The sequence below is a fragment of the Cibotium barometz genome, chromosome 58 (genome assembly GCF_041138505.1).
Source record: "Cibotium barometz isolate CiBa-2024 chromosome 58, ASM4113850v1, whole genome shotgun sequence".
NCBI classification, from domain to species: domain Eukaryota; kingdom Viridiplantae; phylum Streptophyta; class Polypodiopsida; order Cyatheales; family Cibotiaceae; genus Cibotium; species Cibotium barometz.
This window is the reverse complement of record NC_141103.1, coordinates 13517360-13534364: the sequence shown is the minus strand read 5'-3', so window position 1 is coordinate 13534364 and position 17005 is coordinate 13517360.

Genomic DNA, 17005 nt, shown 5'->3' with positions numbered 1-17005 from the left:
CCATCAGCAATGGAACCAGAGAGAGAAATTTTCTCCAACATTCGCAAAACCTTATTCGAAGTGAAGGTGCCTCACTCAAGTAATGAGTTGTTTTTCAAAAGGGCAAATATGATGGCTTGTATCTATGCCAATGATGCAGAGGATGCAAAGCTCTTGAGTAGCAGAACAGTTGCCAAGGCATTGGGTATACATAGGAAGAACATCATTTCTGCCAATTCACGCTTGCAGTGTTAGGATGACAATGGACTTTTCCCCCTGTTTACATGCCAACATCGTACGGGCACCCTGGTAAGTGTGTACGGTCTAAATTTTGGGGCGGATTCCCCAAATTTGGGACGCGGGCCTCGATTTGCGTGACGGACCACCCCGGGGGAGTGAATTTTTTTTTAAATCCGGGAGGTTCTCCTGGTCGTTGGGGTGCAGACCGTTCGTCAATCGGACGCCCGGTCGTGCATTTATTAAGGTTTCAAGGTCGTCGCTTTTTAACTAAAAATGACTAAAATTTGTGTATAAGGTTGATCCGGTGTCCGTTTTGGATGCTGTAAAATCCTATATTAGGGTAAAATCGCACACATATTCCAAATTTGGCCTCAAAATTTGAAGATTCTAAGTAGAAATTACTCATTTAATAAAATCATTGATTTTTATACCATAAAAACTCATAAATTTATCTATTACATGGACATTTCTTTATTAGTGAAGATGGGTATGTTACATCCTTCCGCCCTTAAAGAAATCGAGATGTCCTCATCTCATCATGAATTGGGGATAATCCTTTAAGAGTGTAGCTTCATCTTCCCAATAGTGTAGCTTCATCTTCCCAAGTTGCATCCTCTTCAGGGTAATCTTTCCACTGTACTAGATGTTCTACAAGAGTTCTATTTCGGAGTTGCCTTTCCCTAGAGTCTATGATGCTACTGGGCTGTAATTCAAGGACTCCTTGAGTAGGGATTACATAATGCTTTTGTCGATCTTGGGTAGCTTTAATATCCCTTTGGATTGCCTTGGTTTGTTCCTCCATCTCTTCGAGCATTTTCTTGGATGCCTCAACTCTTATGGTCGGATCAGAGAAATTTAGAGGAGACAAGCATTCTTGCCCATAGAGTGCTTTGAATGGTGACATTCCTATGCTCTGATGATAAGATGCATTGTAGGCAAAATCTACCAACAGGAAGGTATTGAATCCACCTTCTTGGTTCCCGTCCACAATATGCTCTAAGAATGTCTTCAATTACTTGATTGACTCTCTCAGTCTAGCCATCGGTCTCTAGATGATAAGCTGTGCTAAAGCAAAGTTGAGTTCCCAAGGCTTGAAATAAGGACTGCCAGAACTTTGAAGTGAAGTCAAAATCCCGGTCACTTACTATCCTTTTTGGGAGACCATGAAGTTTGAGGACTTCCTTGATGAATATTTGAGCAACATCAGAAGCTTTGAAGGTCTTCTTTGTTGGTATAAGGTGAGCTACTTTGGTAAGTAAGTCCACTACTATGAGAATGGAGTCATATCCTCCTTGAACAGTGGGGAGACTTGTGACAAAATCCAGACTAATGCACTCCCACTTCATTTGGGGAATATCCAAGGGTTGAAGTTTCCCAAGCATCTTGACCCTTTCAGCTTTGATCCTTTGGCCTGAGAGACATTGCTTCAAGTACCGAAGGACATCATTTTTCAAGCCTGCCCAATGAAAGCTCCTTCTTAAGGCATTTAATGTTTTTGCATAGCATGGGTGTCCTGCCACAGCAGGACTATCATGAGCTTCATGGAGGATTAGTTTCTTTAAAGCAGGATCCTTAGGGATACATAGCCTGTGTTGATTGAAGTAGAGGCTTCCTTCATGAGTGGAGTATCCCTTGATTAGATTCTTCTCTTTCTTTGAATTTTTCCCTTCTTCTACTAACTTCATCATCCTCTGATAATCTGGATCATGAGATGAGACTTCTTCCACCTTGACCAGTATGGGATTATTTGGCATTGAAATTGCACTCAAGAAATATTTGTGGCTAAGTGCATCTACTACCACATTATCTTTCCCAGGGCAGAATTTGATGTCAAAGTCATATTCTTGTAGAATTTCAATCCATCTCCTTTGCTGCATGTTGAGGTTAGGCTGGGTGAAGATCCACTTCAAACTTTTGTGGTCAGTTATAAGCTAGAATTTTCCCCCCAAGAGATAATGTCTCCATAATTTGAGGCAATGAACAACTACTAAGAGCTCTAAATCATGGGTGGCATAATTTGCTTCATATTGCTTCAGCTTGCGGGAAGTATAAGCGACTGGTCTTCCTTCTTGGCCTAAGACACCACCAAGTGCTAGACTACTGGCATCAGTAAACCACTTCAAATTCCTTGGTGAAATCAGGAACTTTCAGGACTGGGGCAGAAGTAATAATGACCTTGAGCTGATCAAAACTGTTTTGATGGATTGGCAGCCACACTATTTTGCAATCCTTCTTAAGAAGATCCGTCAAAGGTGCAGCTACCAAGGCATAATCTTTGATAAAAGTCATATACCATCCCGTGATTCCCAAAAACCCACGAACTTCACGAACTGATTTAGGGGGTGTGGCCACTCCAGAATATCTTTGACCTTGGCGGGGGGTCTACTGAAATGCCATCTTTGGAGACGATGAATCCAAGATACTCAATTTGATGAGTAAAGAAGGTACATTTGCTCTTCTTGGCAGCATAGATTTTGTGTCTGTGCAACAATTGTAGAACTCTACGCACATGCTCCTCATGCTCTTTGTAAGATTCCTCCCCCAACCCCTTTTTTGATGTCTAGTATCTTCCCCTGTAATCAACCCTCTTCAGAAATATAAAGACCTTGTTTCTATCTGTTTTAGCCTAGAGAGAGAAAAATATTCTAGAGAGAGAATATTCAGATTTTGAATATTTTTGGATAGAAAAATATCTCTTATAATTCAGATGAGTTCCCCTGAAATAGAAATTCAAAAAGAATTTTCCAATGTGCAATTGGAATTAATTGGAAATAGGTATAAAGAACCTTAGTCTAAGGGTCTAGATTTTCAGAAATCTTTAGACTATGGTCCAATTAAGGTTCCTATGGGCCAATAGCATCAATCCATGTGTAGGGAAGAGATAAATCCAAATTTGTAAAAAAGAAGATACCCAAAAATGAGTAAATGCTCACATAAGGTGAAGAGTTGAAAATGTACAAGGTTTATTAGTAAAAAACTATGAGCAATATTAAAAATATGAGATATTTTGGGTATCCAAAAATGAGTAAATGCTCACATAAGATGAAGAGTTGAAAATGTACAAGGTTTATTAGTAAAAAACTATGAGCAATATTAAAATGATGCCATTATGACACATATGTAAGGAAGGGGAATTCTTTAAAGGAGGTGCATATTTCACATAAGATGAAGAGTTGAAAATGTACAAGGTTTATTAGTAAAAAACTATGAGCAATTTTAAAATGATTCCATTATGACACATATGTAAGGAAGGGGAATTCTTTAAAGGAGGTGCATATTTCACATAAGATGAAGAGTTGAAAATGTACAAGGTTTATTAGTAAAAAAAAACTATGAGCAATATTAAAATGATTCCATTATGACACATATGTAAGGAAGGGGAGTTCTTTAAAGGAGGTGCATATTTCACATGCTTGAATGAGTTTTAAACTCATAAAAATTGAGATATTTCATCTCTCCTCTCTCCTCATTCAAGTCTAGTTCCAAAAAGTTAGCTTAACTGACCTAAAAATGGTCAAATATTGACCAAACTGATTTAGAAAATTCTAGAATCAGTTTGTTTGGTTAGGAGCTCAATTTTTCCTATAAATAGAAGCCTCCCCCTTGTTGAAAAATAGTTAGTGTTTATGCATCGTTACTCTACTCCACCTAAGCCAAGAACTGTGAATTCATTTAATAATTCACTAGTTTTTGGAGCTTCCCTCTTTCTTCAATCCCCATTAGTGGCTCCATCAACATACTTAACCAATTGATTGGTTGGGGGCCTCTACCGTGAACAAAGAATCAAGCAAGTTGTAAGGTAATTAGTGAATATTGATCTTTCTATAATTTCTCAATGTTTCTCTCTTCTCAACCCCTCTCAAGCTTGAGAAGTTTAATTGGTATGGTTTTTTTTAAATACTATTGAAGTTTGAATAGTAGTGAAGAGTTACATAAGTTAATAAATGCTATTGAAGTTAATTTTCATTTATGTTTAAATTCTAATGATTTTTATGTAAATTCTCTCTCTCACTCAAGAAATGGTCATACTCATGACCCGTTCTCAATCCAAATCAAGCTTTTCATAAAGCTTTTCCTTAACCCAAGATTAAGCTATGCTTGAGGCCAATTTAATGGCTTTTTTCTATGCTTTTAGTTTATGCATATTGATGATTCAATCCACTATAGATTAATGATCCAATTAGAGATCATTTTAATTATTTCCTTAATGATAAGCTTTATCCCTTAGAAAAAATTGAGATTTATCAGTCATAGCAGCGGAGCTATGGCAAAATTTTTATAAAAATTATGCATAAAATAATTTCATTCAAAGCATAAAAAGAGGACTTCCTACCATATTCTAGGAATTATCATCCTAGATTAATTGAAAGAATTTCATTATAATCATGGAGAAATTGAATTTTAATATCATGCATAAAGGATAATTTTTTTATATCAAAAGTGTTACTTTTATCATTTTTAATTTTCATGCATAGAAGTATGCATAAAGGAAAAATTTTTATATCAAAAGTGTTACTTTTATCATTTTTTTTAATTTTTCATGCATAGAAGTATGCATAAAGGAAAAATTTTATATCAAAAGTGATACTTTTATCATTTTTAATTTTCATGCATAGAAGTATGCATAAAGGATAATTTTTTTATATTAAAAGTGTTATTTTTATCATTTTTAATTTTCATGCATAGAAGGATGCATAAAGGAAAATTTTTTATATCAAAAAGTGTTACTTTTATCATATTGGATTTCATGCATAGAGGTATGCATAAAAGTTGAATATTTTATTATAAAAGTGTTACTTTTAGCATAATTGAATTTCATGCATAGAGGTATGCATAAAAGATATGGGAAGTGATAAGATATGATAAGATGCATGTGGATGTGGATGTGGATGTATGAATGTGGATGTATGGATGTGAATGTGGATGTGGATGTGGATGTATGAATGTGGATGTATGGATGTGGATGTGGATGTATGAATGTGGATGTATGGATGTGAATGTGGATGTGGATGTGGATGTATGAATGTGGATGTATGGATGTATGAATGTGGATGTATGGATGTGAATGAGGATGTAGATGTGGATGCATGGATATAAATGTGGATGTGGATGTATGGATGTATGCATGTAGATGTGGATGCATGAATGTGGATGTATGGATGTGAATGAAGATATAGATGTGGATGTATGGATGTGAATGTACATGTAGATAAAGATGTATATATGTGAATGGGAATGTGGATGTGGATGTATGTATGCATGTGGATGTGGATATGGATGTGTATGTATGAATGTGGATATGGGATGTGGATGTATAAATGAGGATGTGAAAATAGAGATAAGCATGTAGATGTGGATGCATGAATGTGGATGTATGGATGTGAATGAGGATATAGATGTGGATGTATGGATGTGAATGTGCATGTAGATATGGATGTATATATGTGAATGGGAATGTGGATGTGGATGTATGTATGCATGTGGATGTGGATATGGATGTGTATGTATGAATGTGGATATGGGATGTGGATGTATAAATGAGGATGTGAAAATGGAGATAAGCATGTAGATGTGGATGTATGGATGTGAATGTGGGTGTGGATGTGGATGTATAAATGTGGATGTATGGATGTGAATGAGGATGTGGATGTGGATGCATGGATGTAAATGTGGATTTGTATGTATGGATGTAGGCATGTAGATGTGGATGCATGAATGTGGATGTATGGATGTGAATGAGGATATAGATGTGGATGTATGGATGTGAATGTGCATGTAGATATGGATGTATAGATGTGAATGAGAATGTGGATGTGGATGTGGATGTATGTATGTATGTATGTGGATGTGGATGTATGAATGAGGACGTGATAATGAATGTATGCATGTGGATGTGGATATGGATGTGTATGTATGAATGCGGATATGGATGTGGATATGGATGTGTATGTATGAATGTGGATATGGGATGTGGATGTATAAATGAGGATGTGAAAATGGAGATAAGCATGTAGATGTGGATGTATGGATGTGAATGTGGATGTGGATGTGGATGTATGGATGTGGATATGGATGTGAATATATGATATGTGATGTGAAGGAATCTGAAGTGAAGAGATGGAAAATGATATGATTGGATGAGTACACATATAAATGAAATGTGGAATAAGTAATGTGGATTGCATGAGGGATAATGTGGAAAAATGAGAGTTAATATAGAAATTGTATTTGTAAACTGTTTGTAAATGCTGTTTGTAAATGGCTGTTTTATGTCAAGAATGCTGGGAAAGCATTTTGACCGTCTTGTGATTAAGGTCGTGGAGACCTAACTGATAAAGTTGCAACTGCTGACGGAGAGTCAATGGAGGACGTCTCGCGTAGCAAGGTCGGCCGAGGTCTTGACCAGCCTCGGTTCGATTAAAATGGTGAGCTTCCGGTACGGTGGATGAGGGACCAAGGAAGCGGCCTATGAGTGAAGCGCTAGGTCACCTGCGAAGGATCCTAGAGGGTGCTGACCATACGGTGCTCGGGATCTGGGTCGCCCAGGATACCCACGCGTGCGTCGAGGAAGATATTGGAACAAGGAGTAAGAGTTGTTTTCTGGAACCGGGCATGGATCTGGTTGACTGACCTTGCTGGTCCTCAACGGATGAGTCCATGGCTCTTTTATATGGATCTGTTGGTTGATCTTGCTGATCTTCAACGAGAGTCCATCTTGATAAATGATTATATTGTTGAGTATTATGGGCTAGGAACTATTGAAACGGCCCCTGTGTGGACAGGTGGTGAGCGTTCTAGTTGCCAATGATGCCATAGTAGATACTCTGATGAAGGAATGATAAGAAATCAACTGGATAAATTGGGAGATTGTGATCAGTGGTACTATGGTTTCATTAAAGGATTGTTTTAAAGTTAGCTGATGCTAAGAAAAAGGCAATTTTCATATTGGGTGTGTAAGTGGTGTGGCTAGTTTTATGTTTGCATGAAATTCCGGCTAGGGGGCCTTGGAACTCTTTTCCTTGGTACCCGGGACAAAACCTAACCAAATTCCAAATTGGATCCCATCACTACAGTGGTTGGGCGGTTGGCTAACCCATGGGATTGGATGGGGTTAGGCTGGACTGATGGATCCGTAAATCGAGACTCAACTTTTATTATTACGATAGATAAAGTAAATCCCGGATAGTAATTGTTCTATGGATAGGAATCAACGGCTATGCCTCTTGAATGGGGGAAAAAAGCGTTGATCCCAATGATCCAAGTGCAAGTTTCTTCCTTGATCTGATCAAGTATCTTGAAGATGTAATTGGATCAGTTTGATCATAAATGATCTTGACTACGTTAGAGTAAAAAGTTTTCCTGGTGGAATCGCCCATGCTTTCCGGGTAAAAGGAAGTTTTTCCGATTTCGGTTTTGGACAAACCGACGGATTAGTCTCTTGTCCGGATATCCGTGGGCGAGGCCCCGAGTGTGAGACCCCTGGTCCGCGCCGATGTGCTACTTCCGCTGCTAGTACCTCGAATCCGTTGCGCGGTGGGAACAGGGATCTCACAGTTGGTATCAGAGCGAATTAGTTAATAAAGATCAACTGAGAAGACAAATATGTCAAAAATTTATGTAGAAACACAAAAAGGTTGTAATTGTGTGATATAATTCATACAATTTGATATTCAAACTGAAATTCGTAATTTGGTAATTGGGTCTTCAGATAGAAGTACCGCAATTATATAGAATCCCTGACTTGCTTGAGGCCTAGACATGATGGTATTTACCTTATAATTCCAAGAGCCACGACTACCCGTATATACCGAGAGTATACTGCAGCTCTTTACTGACAGTATATACGAGTAAATCTAAGACTTGAAATTATAAGCGTTAATGCTATCCAGATGATGAATTTGAATGTGGTTGATATGATTTTTAATTCTGTTTGAGAATTGATGAATTGAATTGGATTCTGATTGAAAATTCTGATTGAAAAATGATGATTTCTGAAATTAGTTGAAATATAAAAATCTGAACAAAACCACAATGAGGATGAATGGGACGAGTCCCAGTGATGATATTCATAACTGGAATGATGATAATGAATTCAGCAAATCACTATGAGATTAGTGGGTTGTGCTGTCAAATTGTTACTATTAACACTTGATCAGTAGATCAAGTTAAGGGATGACAAATTGAGAACTTGCTTGACTGAAATTCCCGTGGGGAGGAATGTTCAGAAGGAAATTTTTCGGTCTAATGGACCATTATCATGTTAAAGATATGAATGATATGATCTGAATATTAATGATGAGTTCTATATAAGGGATATTTATCCCAGTGTTCTGCTGGGTTGACCAGAATATAAGGAACCCCAAAATAAAATTGGATGTTAAGAAAAAGAGTTGTCCTCTACCTTGCGAGATGAGGACATCTCGCACTTTTTAAGTGGGGTAGAATGTAAGATTCCTCCCCAGCCTTCGAGGTATACAGGAGTAAGAATCTCCCTTTCTGATCTTATAATTATTCCCTCTCTAAAATAAAAGAAAGTTCTGTTTAACAAAGGAAGACCCTTTTCCTAGAATACTTCTCAAGAGTCCCACCTGTTTTAAGGATTCAGAACAATGAGTTCAGAAGTGAGAATCGATGTTTTGGATATCAAGGTTTTGGTCTTCATTCGAGTACGGCCCAAAAGAAGTTCTTTATCTCTTGGGGAGTATATGAAGTTATCCCCCAGATATTGTGAGCCTTATATCTGAATTCAATGAAAGTAGGTGACTTAGCCTACAAGCTTCTTTTATCTCTTCATCTCAAAATTCTTAATGCCTTCTATAGAAAAATGTGTCAAACCCAAATCATGGAAAGACGGTAAAACTTCAGTGGCAAGTTACCGTTGGCTTCTAAGTTACGCTAGCTCCTTCCTTTATATAAGTCGTAACTTTTACTTGTCGCTCACAGTAATCTTACTTCCATCGATCTTCCTTCTTTCTTAATTTCCTTCATGGCTTGGCAACAGGAATTAGTTTTATCCATAATGATTCCTCACCTTCAAGACGCAAGTGAGTCTGTGAAGAAGGATTTTATAGAACAGTATGAGCGCTCACTTTTTCCTCACCTAGGAACTTCTGTAGCGCAGACCAAATGGCGGACCTATCAAGACATAACTAGGGTAACACCCTGGGGTCAGCAGCACTTTCGTAACAATGTCCGCTTGGCCATGGTTATTGAAGCTTTGGGTTTGGGTCCCCGATACTACTGCGTCATGAGATCAAGGCATCCTGGGTTTTCTGAGCGGGTCTTCTTACTGGCGTGTTTTCTTCCTCATGAGAAGATATGCCTTTACCCCGTTTTTGGCTTGCCTCTTAGAGGTCCTTTTGTTAGAACACCTCATACCACTGAGATAGGCGCAGCAATAACCCACAGAATCATTCCCATAGATGAGTTACCTTATACTTGTGCAGCTTGTGAGGATTGCTTTTGTGATCATATGATGGACGGGCTTATGGAAGTGTAAAGAGTTCTTCTATCTTTACTGTATAAGTTCCGAGAATGAATAAAGTTTAAATCTTGTTCTTATTTTGAATCTTGCTCTCTTTAAGACGTTTCTTGGTGGTTAATCTTGATTAAAATTTTTCTCTAAGTCTCATATTCGTGAATCTTGCGAAATTATCACAAGTTGCGAGATGAGGACATCTCGCGTTTTTTAAGTGGGGTAGAATGTAAGATTCCTCCCCCAACCCCTTTTTTGATGTCTAGTATCTTCCCCTGTAATCAACCCTCTTCAGAAATATAAAGACCTTGTTTCTATCTGTTTTAGCCTAGAGAGAGAAAAATATTCTAGAGAGAGAATATTCAGATTTTGAATATTTTTGGATAGAAAAATATCTCTTATAATTCAGATGAGTTCCCCTGAAATAGAAATTCAAAAAGAATTTTCCAATGTGCAATTGGAATTAATTGGAAATAGGTATAAAGAACCTTAGTCTAAGGGTCTAGATTTTCAGAAATCTTTAGACTATGGTCCAATTAAGGTTCCTATGGGCCAATAGCATCAATCCATGTGTAGGGAAGAGATAAATCCAAATTTGTAAAAAAGAAGATACCCAAAAATGAGTAAATGCTCACATAAGGTGAAGAGTTGAAAATGTACAAGGTTTATTAGTAAAAAACTATGAGCAATATTAAAAATATGAGATATTTTGGGTATCCAAAAATGAGTAAATGCTCACATAAGATGAAGAGTTGAAAATGTACAAGGTTTATTAGTAAAAAACTATGAGCAATATTAAAATGATGCCATTATGACACATATGTAAGGAAGGGGAATTCTTTAAAGGAGGTGCATATTTCACATAAGATGAAGAGTTGAAAATGTACAAGGTTTATTAGTAAAAAACTATGAGCAATTTTAAAATGATTCCATTATGACACATATGTAAGGAAGGGGAATTCTTTAAAGGAGGTGCATATTTCACATAAGATGAAGAGTTGAAAATGTACAAGGTTTATTAGTAAAAAAAAACTATGAGCAATATTAAAATGATTCCATTATGACACATATGTAAGGAAGGGGAGTTCTTTAAAGGAGGTGCATATTTCACATGCTTGAATGAGTTTTAAACTCATAAAAATTGAGATATTTCATCTCTCCTCTCTCCTCATTCAAGTCTAGTTCCAAAAAGTTAGCTTAACTGACCTAAAAATGGTCAAATATTGACCAAACTGATTTAGAAAATTCTAGAATCAGTTTGTTTGGTTAGGAGCTCAATTTTTCCTATAAATAGAAGCCTCCCCCTTGTTGAAAAATAGTTAGTGTTTATGCATCGTTACTCTACTCCACCTAAGCCAAGAACTGTGAATTCATTTAATAATTCACTAGTTTTTGGAGCTTCCCTCTTTCTTCAATCCCCATTAGTGGCTCCATCAACATACTTAACCAATTGATTGGTTGGGGGCCTCTACCGTGAACAAAGAATCAAGCAAGTTGTAAGGTAATTAGTGAATATTGATCTTTCTATAATTTCTCAATGTTTCTCTCTTCTCAACCCCTCTCAAGCTTGAGAAGTTTAATTGGTATGGTTTTTTTTAAATACTATTGAAGTTTGAATAGTAGTGAAGAGTTACATAAGTTAATAAATGCTATTGAAGTTAATTTTCATTTATGTTTAAATTCTAATGATTTTTATGTAAATTCTCTCTCTCACTCAAGAAATGGTCATACTCATGACCCGTTCTCAATCCAAATCAAGCTTTTCATAAAGCTTTTCCTTAACCCAAGATTAAGCTATGCTTGAGGCCAATTTAATGGCTTTTTTCTATGCTTTTAGTTTATGCATATTGATGATTCAATCCACTATAGATTAATGATCCAATTAGAGATCATTTTAATTATTTCCTTAATGATAAGCTTTATCCCTTAGAAAAAATTGAGATTTATCAGTCATAGCAGCGGAGCTATGGCAAAATTTTTATAAAAATTATGCATAAAATAATTTCATTCAAAGCATAAAAAGAGGACTTCCTACCATATTCTAGGAATTATCATCCTAGATTAATTGAAAGAATTTCATTATAATCATGGAGAAATTGAATTTTAATATCATGCATAAAGGATAATTTTTTTATATCAAAAGTGTTACTTTTATCATTTTTAATTTTCATGCATAGAAGTATGCATAAAGGAAAAATTTTTATATCAAAAGTGTTACTTTTATCATTTTTTTTAATTTTTCATGCATAGAAGTATGCATAAAGGAAAAATTTTATATCAAAAGTGATACTTTTATCATTTTTAATTTTCATGCATAGAAGTATGCATAAAGGATAATTTTTTTATATTAAAAGTGTTATTTTTATCATTTTTAATTTTCATGCATAGAAGGATGCATAAAGGAAAATTTTTTATATCAAAAAGTGTTACTTTTATCATATTGGATTTCATGCATAGAGGTATGCATAAAAGTTGAATATTTTATTATAAAAGTGTTACTTTTAGCATAATTGAATTTCATGCATAGAGGTATGCATAAAAGATATGGGAAGTGATAAGATATGATAAGATGCATGTGGATGTGGATGTGGATGTATGAATGTGGATGTATGGATGTGAATGTGGATGTGGATGTGGATGTATGAATGTGGATGTATGGATGTGGATGTGGATGTATGAATGTGGATGTATGGATGTGAATGTGGATGTGGATGTGGATGTATGAATGTGGATGTATGGATGTATGAATGTGGATGTATGGATGTGAATGAGGATGTAGATGTGGATGCATGGATATAAATGTGGATGTGGATGTATGGATGTATGCATGTAGATGTGGATGCATGAATGTGGATGTATGGATGTGAATGAAGATATAGATGTGGATGTATGGATGTGAATGTACATGTAGATAAAGATGTATATATGTGAATGGGAATGTGGATGTGGATGTATGTATGCATGTGGATGTGGATATGGATGTGTATGTATGAATGTGGATATGGGATGTGGATGTATAAATGAGGATGTGAAAATAGAGATAAGCATGTAGATGTGGATGCATGAATGTGGATGTATGGATGTGAATGAGGATATAGATGTGGATGTATGGATGTGAATGTGCATGTAGATATGGATGTATATATGTGAATGGGAATGTGGATGTGGATGTATGTATGCATGTGGATGTGGATATGGATGTGTATGTATGAATGTGGATATGGGATGTGGATGTATAAATGAGGATGTGAAAATGGAGATAAGCATGTAGATGTGGATGTATGGATGTGAATGTGGGTGTGGATGTGGATGTATAAATGTGGATGTATGGATGTGAATGAGGATGTGGATGTGGATGCATGGATGTAAATGTGGATTTGTATGTATGGATGTAGGCATGTAGATGTGGATGCATGAATGTGGATGTATGGATGTGAATGAGGATATAGATGTGGATGTATGGATGTGAATGTGCATGTAGATATGGATGTATAGATGTGAATGAGAATGTGGATGTGGATGTGGATGTATGTATGTATGTATGTGGATGTGGATGTATGAATGAGGACGTGATAATGAATGTATGCATGTGGATGTGGATATGGATGTGTATGTATGAATGCGGATATGGATGTGGATATGGATGTGTATGTATGAATGTGGATATGGGATGTGGATGTATAAATGAGGATGTGAAAATGGAGATAAGCATGTAGATGTGGATGTATGGATGTGAATGTGGATGTGGATGTGGATGTATGGATGTGGATATGGATGTGAATATATGATATGTGATGTGAAGGAATCTGAAGTGAAGAGATGGAAAATGATATGATTGGATGAGTACACATATAAATGAAATGTGGAATAAGTAATGTGGATTGCATGAGGGATAATGTGGAAAAATGAGAGTTAATATAGAAATTGTATTTGTAAACTGTTTGTAAATGCTGTTTGTAAATGGCTGTTTTATGTCAAGAATGCTGGGAAAGCATTTTGACCGTCTTGTGATTAAGGTCGTGGAGACCTAACTGATAAAGTTGCAACTGCTGACGGAGAGTCAATGGAGGACGTCTCGCGTAGCAAGGTCGGCCGAGGTCTTGACCAGCCTCGGTTCGATTAAAATGGTGAGCTTCCGGTACGGTGGATGAGGGACCAAGGAAGCGGCCTATGAGTGAAGCGCTAGGTCACCTGCGAAGGATCCTAGAGGGTGCTGACCATACGGTGCTCGGGCTCTGGGTCGCCCAGGATACCCACGCGTGCGTCGAGGAAGATATTGGAACAAGGAGTAAGAGTTGTTTTCTGGAACCGGGCATGGATCTGGTTGACTGACCTTGCTGGTCCTCAACGGATGAGTCCATGGCTCTTTTATATGGATCTGTTGGTTGATCTTGCTGATCTTCAACGAGAGTCCATCTTGATAAATGATTATATTGTTGAGTATTATGGGCTAGGAACTATTGAAACGGCCCCTGTGTGGACAGGTGGTGAGCGTTCTAGTTGCCAATGATGCCATAGTAGATACTCTGATGAAGGAATGATAAGAAATCAACTGGATAAATTGGGAGATTGTGATCAGTGGTACTATGGTTTCATTAAAGGATTGTTTTAAAGTTAGCTGATGCTAAGAAAAAGGCAATTTTCATATTGGGTGTGTAAGTGGTGTGGCTAGTTTTATGTTTGCATGAAATTCCGGCTAGGGGGCCTTGGAACTCTTTTCCTTGGTACCCGGGACAAAACCTAACCAAATTCCAAATTGGATCCCATCACTACAGTGGTTGGGCGGTTGGCTAACCCATGGGATTGGATGGGGTTAGGCTGGACTGATGGATCCGTAAATCGAGACTCAACTTTTATTATTACGATAGATAAAGTAAATCCCGGATAGTAATTGTTCTATGGATAGGAATCAACGGCTGTGCCTCTTGAATGGGGGAAAAAAGCGTTGATCCCAATGATCCAAGTGCAAGTTTCTTCCTTGATCTGATCAAGTATCTTGAAGATGTAATTGGATCAGTTTGATCATAAATGATCTTGACTACGTTAGAGTAAAAAGTTTTCCTGGTGGAATCGCCCATGCTTTCCGGGTAAAAGGAAGTTTTTCCGGTTTCGGTTTTGGACAAACCGACGGATTAGTCTCTTGTCCGGATATCCGTGGGCGAGGCCCCGAGTGTGAGACCCCTGGTCCGCGCCGATGTGCTACTTCCGCTGCTAGTACCTCGAATCCGTTGCGCGGTGGGAACAGGGATCTCACACTCTTCCATTGATTTGGAGTAGATTAAGATGTCATCAAAGAAAACATGCACAAATTCATCCAAGTAAGGACGGAATATATCTTGCATTAGGTGGTTGAAGGTTGCAGGAGCATTGGTTAATCGAATGACATTACATTAAACTCATAGTGGCCATAACGGGTATTAAAGGCTGTCTTGGGTATATCTGCTTCCTTGACTTTTATCTGATAGTAACCAGACCTCAAATCTATTTTTGAGAAGACTTTGGCCCCATGAAGCCTGTCAAGAAGTTCCTTGATGCGAGGAATAGGATACTTATTCTTGATAGTGACTTGATTTAGTCCTCGATAATCTATGCAGAGGCGGAGAGTTCCATCCTTCTTTTTTTGGAAAAGAACAGGTGCCCCCCAAGGAGAGCTACTGGGGCATATGAATCCTTGCTCGATGAGTTGGGAAAGTTGCTCTTTAAGTTCAATGGCTTCAGGAAGGGACATTTTATAGGGTGTTTTTGAGACGGGTTGAGCCCCAGGGATCACCTCGATTTCATGATTGACTTCTCGAGGAGGCGGTAGCCCTGTAAGCTTGTCAGGGAAGATGTCAGAGAATTCTTGGAGCTAAGAGGGTTCTATCTCCTTACTAGGTTCAATGGTTTTGTTGAGCTTGACTCAGAAAACTTGCTGACCCTTACGTGTTCCCTTGAGAAGATGTTTTGCCCTTGATTTAGGTTTTCCTGTTATCCCCTGAACGGATATTACTTGGCCATGCTCATTCTCAAAAGTGATACTCCCTACAATGAATGCTAGCTTTGTTTGCAATAAACTAATCCATCCCAAGGATTCCATCATAAATTCATAATGGCAAGACTCTAAAGTGGCCATGAGTTCACTCATTACCCAGCTCAAAATCAAGGTTTCCTATAGAGTGGCGAGATACTACTTCTTTCCCATTGGCTAACTCTACAGTCATTCTTCTAGCTGTTTTTGACCCAAGTTTAATTTTTGCAAACACCTAGGAGAAAGAAATAAATGGGTACTGCACAATCAATCAAAAGCTGAAATGGCTTACCGTGAGGATGAGTGGCTGGGGTTTGGATTACAACAAATTGTTTATTCGGACCTTGGTGTTCTACTGTCGCATGGACGGTGGCGCACTCTTCTTCAGCCATTTCCAAGGTCGAACTTATAATACAAGCGGTCCTAGCAATTTCTCCTCCGCGGCCTCTACCACGCCCATCACCTCTTGCACCTTGGTGGATAGGGGTTCCATGGCCTTGATTTCCTCTGCCACCTTGGGGAAATGATGTTGCCGTCTTGGGACAGTTGGCCCTAAAGTGTCCCGGCTCATTGCACTCAAAACATAGAGGGCCTTCTCTGGAAGAAGTAGGATACGAGCGGGGGACAAAAGAGTTGCTTTGTTGCCCTCTATTGTAGTAGGGGAAATTCTGTTGGGGTTTCTTGTAGGGTTGATCTTTAGGATTTGCCTCAGGAGGGTAAGATCTCTTTTGAGGCTTAGGTTTGTCAGTCCTCAATTCTTTCACAAGGGGCTTTGCTTGTATGAGAGCATCCTGTAATGAGCTTGGCCTCATTGCTTCAAGACGGGAATCTAAGGGTTCATTTAACCCTTGGCAGAAACGAGCCACTTGCTGTGGGAAGTAGTCATAGCTGGGGCATACTTCCGAAGAGTGATAAATTTGGAATAGTAGTTCTCAAGAGTTAAGCTACACTGCTTAAGACAAAAGTTACTTGGGCCGCCATTCTTGTCGAACTATAGGTGAAGTTGTTGGGTTTGAAGTCGGTGGTGAGGTTTTCTTCACATTGTTGAATTTTGGCAACCATATGATGGAATTACCATCATAGTATCCTTGTTGTTGAAGCACATGCACAGGCACCCATCTTTGATGAACACTGTAATTTGGTGGCCTATGTGCTTGGTGTTGAGGCTTTCTTCTTTGTGTAAGCTTAGGGGAATTTGTGATGTGCTTGGGGACCCAAGCTTTGGTATTTCTTTGGTAGTACCCTTGTGCCTGCAGTAGTGTTTTTGGTACCCACACTTGTTGCATTGGTGGAGTTCTTTGAGG